Here is a 9,646-nt window from a genome sequence, read left to right on the forward strand (position 1 = left end):
CCATTTTCATCCTAGATTTGGCAGATAAGAATGCATTCCTTTCCTTTCCCATCATAAAACTGGTTCAGTACCCACTGGTGTAGGCTGGCTCAGGAAACTTGGTATCCATTGTGATTGGCTTGTGTTCAACCCCAAAGCACCTGAACAGTGAGGGGCCCCTCCATCATTGGTAGAAACACAATCACAGGTTGCTAGCCAAGCTATTATGAGTCATTCATCATCTGTGCCTTTGTTGAGTTTCCCTTCCTTCAATTTTGCTTCATTTTCAACACTTCTGAACCAATTTGCCTGTTCATTACACTTCTCTCCAGCTGATCAATATGTGTTTTATCTCTCCATAATCTTCTTCCTAACTTAGTCCCACCTTAGTGGGAGTAAGCTAGGGAGTAAGCTTTGTGCTACTGGCTCGTGCAAGCACTCCATAAAACACACAGCACAAAATGAGGCTCAGTCAAAAGCTATTGGCAGGCTGCGATGCTTCACTGGTGCGTTCTTGAACAATATATTGTGTCTGCACCTTGAGAGAAGATGTGGCTCAAATAAAGAAAAAAAAGAAGCCATGTCCATTGTTCTTTGGATTTGATGCACACTTTGCTGCAGTATCCTAATCGAGTGAACGTGAAGTGGAATAAAAAATCCTTCCACGGAGGCGGATTCCCAGAGACTCGAGCAGGACAGATCAAAAGGCAAAAATGAGGAAATCCACACAATCCACATCAGCCTGGTATCATGTGGGGTTTTCCCTCTAGTAAAAGTACGTGCTGGCAGCACCATGGCAACCATGGCAACCACAGCAATTGATTGGCTGATGTCTCCTGCTGTGCACAGTGCAGGCTTTGTTATGTGGGATATTGGTTTTTTACTTGCCTCTCTGGCCCCTTCATGGTGTGTATTAGCTGCGGTGTCTCAGGTGGTGGTTCGTCATGTACGCTTACCTTCCATTTGGTTCTGGATGACTTTGAAGAACTGGAGATGAAGAGAGGAAGGGCAACTGTAACAAAACACTTACGGGCTCTGAAATGGAGCTGGTACCATGTCGGCTCAACTGCATTATCAGAAGGAGCCATTATTAAATGTGATGAAACAATTAAAAACAGTGAATTAGTTTGTTGATTCTATACCATTCCTGCTCTAAATATGTATTTACAGACACATGTATATCACAGCTGATGTAGAAGGTAGAAAAAAAAATCAAAAACCTGGTGCTTTGAGCAGTACGAAGCCTGATCTGTTGACTCACAGGAATACTTTGATGTACATGCACGCCATTATTTGAAATTTTGGCCACAATTAAATTTTTAAAATCCCCTCTTTAATCAATTATACATCCAATTGTTAGTGGAAATTTGTACGTCACTGTGAATGCCCAGTTCATCAAATTTTGTGCTTCTCTTGTGGGTTGATAGATTTCCCTGAATCTCCTGGCTTTGTGAAACCTTTTCAGAACAAGAAAGATGTCTCATAGCTAAAAAATGTTAGTTTTAGTTTTGTGGTGAGATATTGAAATTTTGATGATACATGTTTTGCCTCAACAATGAACTAGAACCACTGGGAGGGATTCTTGTCAGTGTGTTTCCATTTTATTCTTGAGCAAATAAAACAGGCAAAATTCCCCTTTTACCCCAGAGTGTTTTTCCTTAAGTGTTACTCATTTTTCTGACAGACTTGTAGCATAATCAGACCGTGTGTTCATTTATTTCTCTATTGAAGTACTGTGTATTTTTGACTCTTGGGAACAGGTTACCAAGTGATGTCAACTTTCAATTCTAGTAACTGTCAAAGTTATGAGAAACAGGATGGTTTTCTCTGTGTTTCAGTCATGTGATGAGCCCTGAACCAGCTCCATTGGCTGGATGAAGATGTGGCTGGAAATGGACTTCGTGTGTAACAATAGTGGAATATAATCTTGCTATAGTACTGATGATAGTATTGACCTATTAATGTAGATATAAAATCCAGGCTAACTCTGTGGTCCACCCCCATTAATTAGCACAGTAAAATACCACTTTTACAATAATATAGAATTGATATTATGAGTCATGGGGGCTACTTACTTTTCTGCAGTGAATACAGTTCTCTAGCAAGAAAAGCACTCAGAGAGCACTCCACCGAGGCTGCTCAGTTGTTGTATCATTTAAGAAGGATGAAATCTTTTTAAAAAAATTACGTTGGACTGAGCACAGATGTATGTTATGCATGTCTACGTTGAGCCTGTCCTCCTTGAAAAAACAACCACATAGGTCGTCTGTACACGCCCATATTACGACCCAGTGTTACGTTGTGAAGTTAAGCGGCCTCTAGCGGTTGAGTAAATATCGACACTCCGGTGTCTCAGCTGAAACGTCACCATGAACAAACTTTGACCTAACACTAACCCTAACCCTAACCCTAACCACAACCATAACCCTAAACCCGTCTTACGAAAGTGAGGGAAAAGCTGTTTCGTGAGGGAAAAGCTGTTTCGCAAATTAAATCCCGCAATGCCTTCCTGTCTCCCGTAGGGGCGCTAACCTAAATACGCTCTCATGGGTCGTATTCAGGGGCACGTACATACGACCTGTGTGGTCGTATGAGTTTGAGGGCTTGTTGTCTACGTTGTATACAGATTCCAGAGTGTGCGACCACCGGGAACTGATGGGACTTGGAGACACTCCCATAATTGAATCGATTGTTCCTTACATGATTTCCGACGTATAAGTCCCAATAAGTTCACAGTAGTTGATTTGTAGTAGGAACACAATCGTGATCGTCAGCGGTCAGCTTACGTAGTGTTCACTTGTAGTCATAGTTACAGTGATGCCATGCCACTATCTCGCAATGATACAGAAATCTTTAGCAAATCCGAGGATCTAGACTATAAGCCACATCACAGACGGACAGGCAAACAGACACACATATGACAATTGTCACATAACTCTGCCGCGTTCCTTGGTGGAGTAACAACATGAGAATACGTTTACCCAAACCTGCAGTGCAGAACGTTCTCTGGCAATTAGAAAAAATATATGAACACTGTTTACAAATTCTTATGAAGTACATAGAATAGATACATAGCCTACTCCTAATATTTCACCAACCTGTTTGAGAATAGTACGGCATTTGTGTGAGCTAATTTCCTCTTGTTCTTTCCACCACAGACCTGTAGCTTACTCCGTGTCCGTTGCTATGGTTGCTCTCTTCTTCTGCTCTGATGAACCAGTTAGTGGTGGTTAATGCTTCACTACCAGTGGGCCAGATTGGTAATGTGGCCACAGACACCAGATTTAAAACTTCAGAGCGATTTATCTGGCGCTGATGAGCCTGATCAGCACTGAGTGAGCTCATTTTAGAGCAGCTTGAAGGTAACAAATGCACATTCATATACTGAAGTCCTGCACTCTAGCTTTAAGTAACATGTTTGTGGCGAGGCTTTTACTTGTAATAGAGTATTTTTACAGTAGTTAGTAGCTAGTACTTTTTCTTAAGTGAAGGCTCTGATTGCTTCTTCTGTTCCATTATTTTCTGATTTTGCTGAAGTTTGTGTGTATAAGTCAGATTGAGTAAAATAATAATAATAATAATAATAATACAGTAATACTATTAGCCATCCAACCTAAAAAAATTAAGGTGCGTGACTCCCCTGATAATGGATGGAGGAGAATGTCAGGGCTCCAGAGATATTAGACCATGTTGATGTATTATTATGTCATACAGCAAGGCTTTAAACAATTTACTAAAATACACTTTACATCAGGTTTCAGGTGAGGACAAGTATACATGGGATTCTGAGTGGTTTCATCAGTGAGATGCAGTTGGTATCTTTTGGGGACAGAACACAGTTTTCATACATGCTAGTGTCACAAATGAGCAGAATGTGTGCGCCAGCTCTCTTAACTTGTGCAGCAGGAAAACAGCACATTAGTCCAGCTTTTTTTTGTGTGTGTGAAGAGGGCTCTGTCCTTCTATCCAGAGCAATCAGTTTTTGATCCACTCAGATAATTTCTTTCTGCTAGTGCAGATAACTTGGTGGTTCACACAATGTGCTATATCAGCTCTAAGGCAGAGTTCACAGATGTCCATGAAAAGAGGTGCCTTGTTGAAAAATGACATAAAAGCAAGGCAAGAGTGTGTGCAAATTCAGTTTTCTTGGTTTCCAGTCAGATGCTTTGTGTCAAAATAGTCCAAATACAAGTGTAGCAGACCCACAAGCGTCAATCTCCCACTGCTATATTGCACATCCAAATGATTCCAAATAATGAAACTTTACATTGTCTTTTGTTTTCATATAATATATACTTTATTTATGAGAGTTTGTTTTCTAATTTGGGTGCACAAGCTGTAGTTTTCATTTTGCCATGAGGGATGCAAGTTTTAAACTTCCTTGACAGAGACTTTCATCACGTTAACAATTAAAAATGAATACAAATTAAAGTAAATGAAATACAGTGAATGTTTTTCCATACGCTGATGAAACTATTTTTTAACCGTTAACATTTAATATTCACAGCTAATTACTCGGTTACATTCTGAATTTGAAGAAAATGTAAAGTACACACCAGGTTACTTGAATTACAAATTAAATAGTAGAAATAACTTGCTTCATTTAAATTTGCTATTCAAGAGCTGACCTGACAAAATCCAAGGTACTGAACACAGAAAACATGCTGGAGCAAACAGAAAATGGAAGAGGCCAAGGAGGGGAATTGAGTGGGGAATTCTCAGTGAAGAAGTTCCTTCAGATTATTTTAATTATGTTGGTAGTATTCCTATTGTGTTCATACACTGCCTGTCCAAAAAAAGTTGCACCCTAATATTTTATCGAACTGACTTTAGCTCTGAGAACAACACATTCACTGTGGCATTGTTTTGATAAGCTTCTGTCATGCCACAGCATTTATTTCTGTCCAGAGTTGCATTCATTTTCTACCAAGATCTTATATTGATGATGGGAGAGTCAGACCGCAGAGCAAAGTCATCTCCAGAGCATTCCAAAGATTTTCATGATGTCTTGACTCTATGGAGGCCAATCCACATGTGAAAATGATGTCTCATGCTTCCTGAACCACTCATTCACAATGTGAGCCCCTTGAATCCTGCCATCATTATCTTAGAGAATGCCTATGCCATCAGGGAAGATAAATCCCATTGATGGAAAGACCTGGTCATTCAGTGTATTCAGGTAGTCATCTGGCCTCATTCCTTTGGGAACATAACGTTGCTGAACGTGACCAACCCCAGATCATAATCCCCAAAGCCTCAATGAATGCATCACATCATCTGTGTCCCTTCTTACCCTGACGCCCCCATCACTTTGGAACAGGGTCAGTCTGGACTCATCAGACCACATGACCTCCTTTCATTACTCCAGAGTAAAATCTTTATGCTCAATAGAAAATTTAAGCCTTTTTTTCCTGATAGCCTCACTGATCTGTGGTGTTCGTAAAGCTATACAGCTGTTTAGTCACAATCCATTGAATTCCCTTGGCATTGTGCATGTGGAAATGCTCTTACTTTCACTATCAAACATAGCCGTGAACTCACCTGTCGATTTCCTACAATCATCTAAGAGTTTGTTTCGACCGCATTTGTTGGACGGTTCTTAACCCGATCTTAGTAGTTTCAACGATTTCCTTAGTTGTTTTCTTTGCTTGATGCAGACCAACAATTTCACCCATCTCAAACTGTCAGGATTCAGCCCTCTGGCTGCCTCTTGCCCCACTTCTCCTCCCTTTTCCTTCCTCCCCTTGTTTGAATTTTGACCCTTTGTGGACTCTGTTGTTTTCTGTTTAATATGTGTGCCTGTTTGTTCCTTCTGTGTTAGTTGCTTGTCTGTGTGCGTTTTGCTGGTGTGTCTTTGTCTCCCTCTTTCTGTGGCCCTTCTCTCCTGCCACTTCTCCTGGCTTGTCACCTGCTTTGATTACGGCACGAGCGTCAGCTGCCACCAATTAGTTAATCCTAATCACCTGTCTCCTGTTATTTAAGCTCTGCCATTCCCCTCAGTCTTCGCTGGCGCATAGTTAGACTAACATGCATTTTCCTCTGCACTCCCCACAACCCTCCTCCGCTGGATTCTCTGTTGTTGGACTTCGCCATTTTTCATCCCTTCTCTGGATTACCCTCACTGGACTTGTTACTCGTTGAGACTCTAGTTTGTTCTTGTGTTTGCTGTTCGTTCTCCTCTGTAAGTACCTCTAAGTCTAGCTGTAGCTTTTGTCTAGTTTAGTTTTTGTCTCCCCTTTTTAGTCAAGCTGTTACCTTTGTCTAGTTTAGTTTTGGTCCTTCCTTTCCCTCCAGCCCTCCTGAGTTCCCTCCTGAGTTCCCTCCTGAGTTCCCTCCTGAGTCTGCTGTTCTATTAGTTTTGGTCCACCTAGTCTCGTTTTCAGTTGTTAATGGTTTTTGATTATGTTAATAAATTATTTTATTATGTCTAACGTTTTATCGGTGATGTCTGCACCTGGGTTCTCCACATCCACCAATCCTAACATTATGCGCCAGCCAAATTGAACCCAGCAGGCACCATTTGTTTTTCCAGTGTTGCAGTTTAGGGCACGATGGCGATGTTTGACTATGACAAGTATGCTCCTTTTGTGGGAACTCGTTTGGCCATCAAGTTGCCATCGAGGGGACGACGTGGTTCCCGAAGGAGGAATTCCCAGCCATCCCCAAGGTTTTGTGACTATAACAGCTTTTGGGAGGACGGAACATCTGACCCCGACGATTTAGAGTGCTACTTGGATTATTTTTTGCCGGAATCTGAACTTTCGTTTCCTGATAAGCCTTCTTTCTCGGGAGGTTCTAGACAGAAGCGGGGTTCAGGGAAACCGCGGACTTTGCTGCAGTATCTGAGCGACTCCGTAACGCTGCCCCAGTCGCAGCTTTTGAGTGGGTCGTCACTCCGGCCACAGTCCCCAAGTGGGGTTGATAGTTCCCACCCCAGCCAGGACAATCCTCTGCCGGATTCCGTACTTCAGTCTTCTGACAAGCCCCCCTCCCGAAAGAAGTCTCGACGGAAGCGGGGCTCAAAGAACTCCCAAACCTCGCCGCTCCCTAGCGTCGCGGAGTTCCTGCCGCCAAGCGTTGCGTCCTCGGACGGCCCAGCCGCAGTTCCCGAGCAGGTCGACCCTTCCGCCTCGGACGGCGCAGCCTTGGTTCCCGAGCGGGTCGACGCCGCCACCTCAGCCTTGGTTCCCGAGCGGGTCGACGCCGCCACCACAGCCTTGGTTCCCGAGCGGGTCGACGCTGTCAACCCCGCCTTCGACTCCGCTGCGGCAGCTCCAGAGCGGGCCTACTACGACGACTCCGAGTGGGATTACTACGACAACTCCGAGTGGGTCGTGGACTCCAACCCCGTCACAGTAGCCGCACTTCAGAGTGTCTACAGTGTCTACGCCGCGGCAGCCGCACTTCAGAGTGTCTACAGTGTCTACGCCGCGGCAGCCGTCCCTCCAGACGGCCTTCAGAGTGTCTTCGCAGCCGTCCCTCCAGACGGCCTTCAGAGTGTCTTCGCAGCCGTCCCTCCAGACGGCCTTCAGAGTGTCTTCGCAGCCGTCCCTCCAGACGGCCTTCAGAGTGTCTTCGCAGCCGGTGCAGCTGGCCTTCAGAGTGTTTCAGCCGCCACCTCTCCAGATGGCCTTCAGAGTGTCTTCGCAGCCGCCACCTCTCCAGATGGCCTTCAGAGTGTCTTCGCAGCCGCCACCTCTGCAGATGGCCTTCAGAGTGTCTTCGCAGCCGCCGGCCTTCCTCCAGAGGAATCCTCTGTTCCTGTGATAACTGGGGGGTTCCTACGCCTGCGGCCGCCAGAGGGTCCTCATCTCGTCTCGTCTCGTCCGCCGCCGCCGGCCTCCAGCCCGGCCGCCAGAGGGTCCTCGTCTCGTCCGCCGCCGCCGTCGCAGACGGCCTCCACAGTGGTTTCGCCGCCGTCGCAGACGGCCTCCAGAGTGGTTTCGCCGCCGTCGCAGGCCAGGACGGCCTCCAGAGTGGTTTCGCCTTCGCCGCCGCCGAGGACGGCCTCCAGAGTGGTTTCGCCTTCGCCGCCGCCGAGGACGGCCTCCAGAGTGGTTTCGCCGCCTTCGCCACCGTCGCCTGACGGCCTTCGCCAGAGCGCCTTCGTAATCCCTTTGGGAATATGTTTTTTGATTTTGTTTGGACTTGCTCTTTGTTGCGCGCCTTCGTGCCGCCCAGGACTACTGTGGACTTGTTGTTTTTTGCCCTCCGTCCTTACCCCCTCCACCCACCCGTCTCATTTTTCTCGTCTCTGTCCCTCCGTCCTAACCCCCTCCACTCACCCTGCGTCACTTGGATTTTTTGTTTCTGACCCTCCTCTTCTTGGTTCTTTCGGTGTTGACTCGTTGTGCGCCTGGAGGCGCACATAGAGAGGGGGGTACTGTCAGGATTCAGCCCTCTGGCTGCCTCTTGCCCCACTTCTCCTCCCTTTTCCTTCCTCCCCTCGTTTGAATTTTGACCCTTTGTGGACTCTGTTGTTTTCTGTTTAATATGTGTGCCTGTTTGTTCCTTCTGTGTTAGTTGCTTGTTTGTGTGCGTTTTGCTGGTGTGTCTTTGTCTCCCTCTTTCTGTGGCCCTTCTCTCCTGTCACTTCTCCTGGCTTGTCACCTGCTTTGATTACGGCACAAGCGTCAGCTGCCACCAACTAGTTAATCCTAATCACCTATCTCCTGTTATTTAAGCTCTGCCATTCCCCTCAGTCTTCGCTGGCGCATAGTTAGACTAACATGCATTTTCCTCTGCACTCCCCACAACCCTCCTCCGCTGGATTCTCTGTTGTTGGACTTCACCATTTTTCATCCCTTCTCTGGATTACCCTCACTGGACTTGTTACTCGTTGACTCTAGTTTTTTCTTGTTTGCTGTTCGTTCTCCTCTGTAAGTACCTCTAAGTCTAGCTCAGGGGTCGGCAACCTTTAACACTCAAAGAGCCATTTCGACCCTTTTCCCACAGAAAAGAAACCACCAGGAGCCGCAAAATCCTTTTGGCATTTAAAATGAAGACAACGCTGCATCTATTGTTTTTTTTTTTTTGTTTTTTTTTACCTCTATGCCCTTGTTAAACAGTCGTGATTACTTAATTAGAAAGCCTCTAATTAGATAGATTCATTTTTTAATTGTGTCCTTCCACTAATATGTATCTTACTTGGTTAATGTAATTTTTGCTCCTGGACCTCATATGTTGCATAATGTTAGCTGGAAATCAATATTTTGCGAATGTCTATTTAACTTGTAAAATCTATTTATCTTAAGCTAATAACTTTTCTCCGGCAAGTCGCTGCCCTATTTTTCCAAGACGACACTCCTCTGACTCTCTGACCTGCTGCCTGGATGTGACATCGAGCCGTGTTCTTGTGAGTAACGTGTATTACCCTATCATGAGTACTTTTGACTCAAAGACGTGTCTTTCTTGGAGTGGAGCTTCAATATACAGGCTTGCCATTCTTGAGTACAAAACGATGTGAAACTACAGGCGTTTCTTCTCCAGGAGTAAAATTTAAAAAAAGGCATGAAACGTGTGGGAATCGGAAGCTCCGTGTTGTCTTTCTGCATCAGCTTTGCGCTCTCATGTCACAGGCACAGCACATCCGGTGGAGTGACACGTCAAAGTAAGAGCGGTAATTTCACAATAAAATTCTCTATATTAAAATGCATTGAAACGCGCC

The sequence above is a fragment of the Acanthochromis polyacanthus genome, chromosome 8 (assembly GCF_021347895.1).
Source record: "Acanthochromis polyacanthus isolate Apoly-LR-REF ecotype Palm Island chromosome 8, KAUST_Apoly_ChrSc, whole genome shotgun sequence".
Classification (NCBI taxonomy): Eukaryota; Metazoa; Chordata; class Actinopteri; family Pomacentridae; genus Acanthochromis; species Acanthochromis polyacanthus.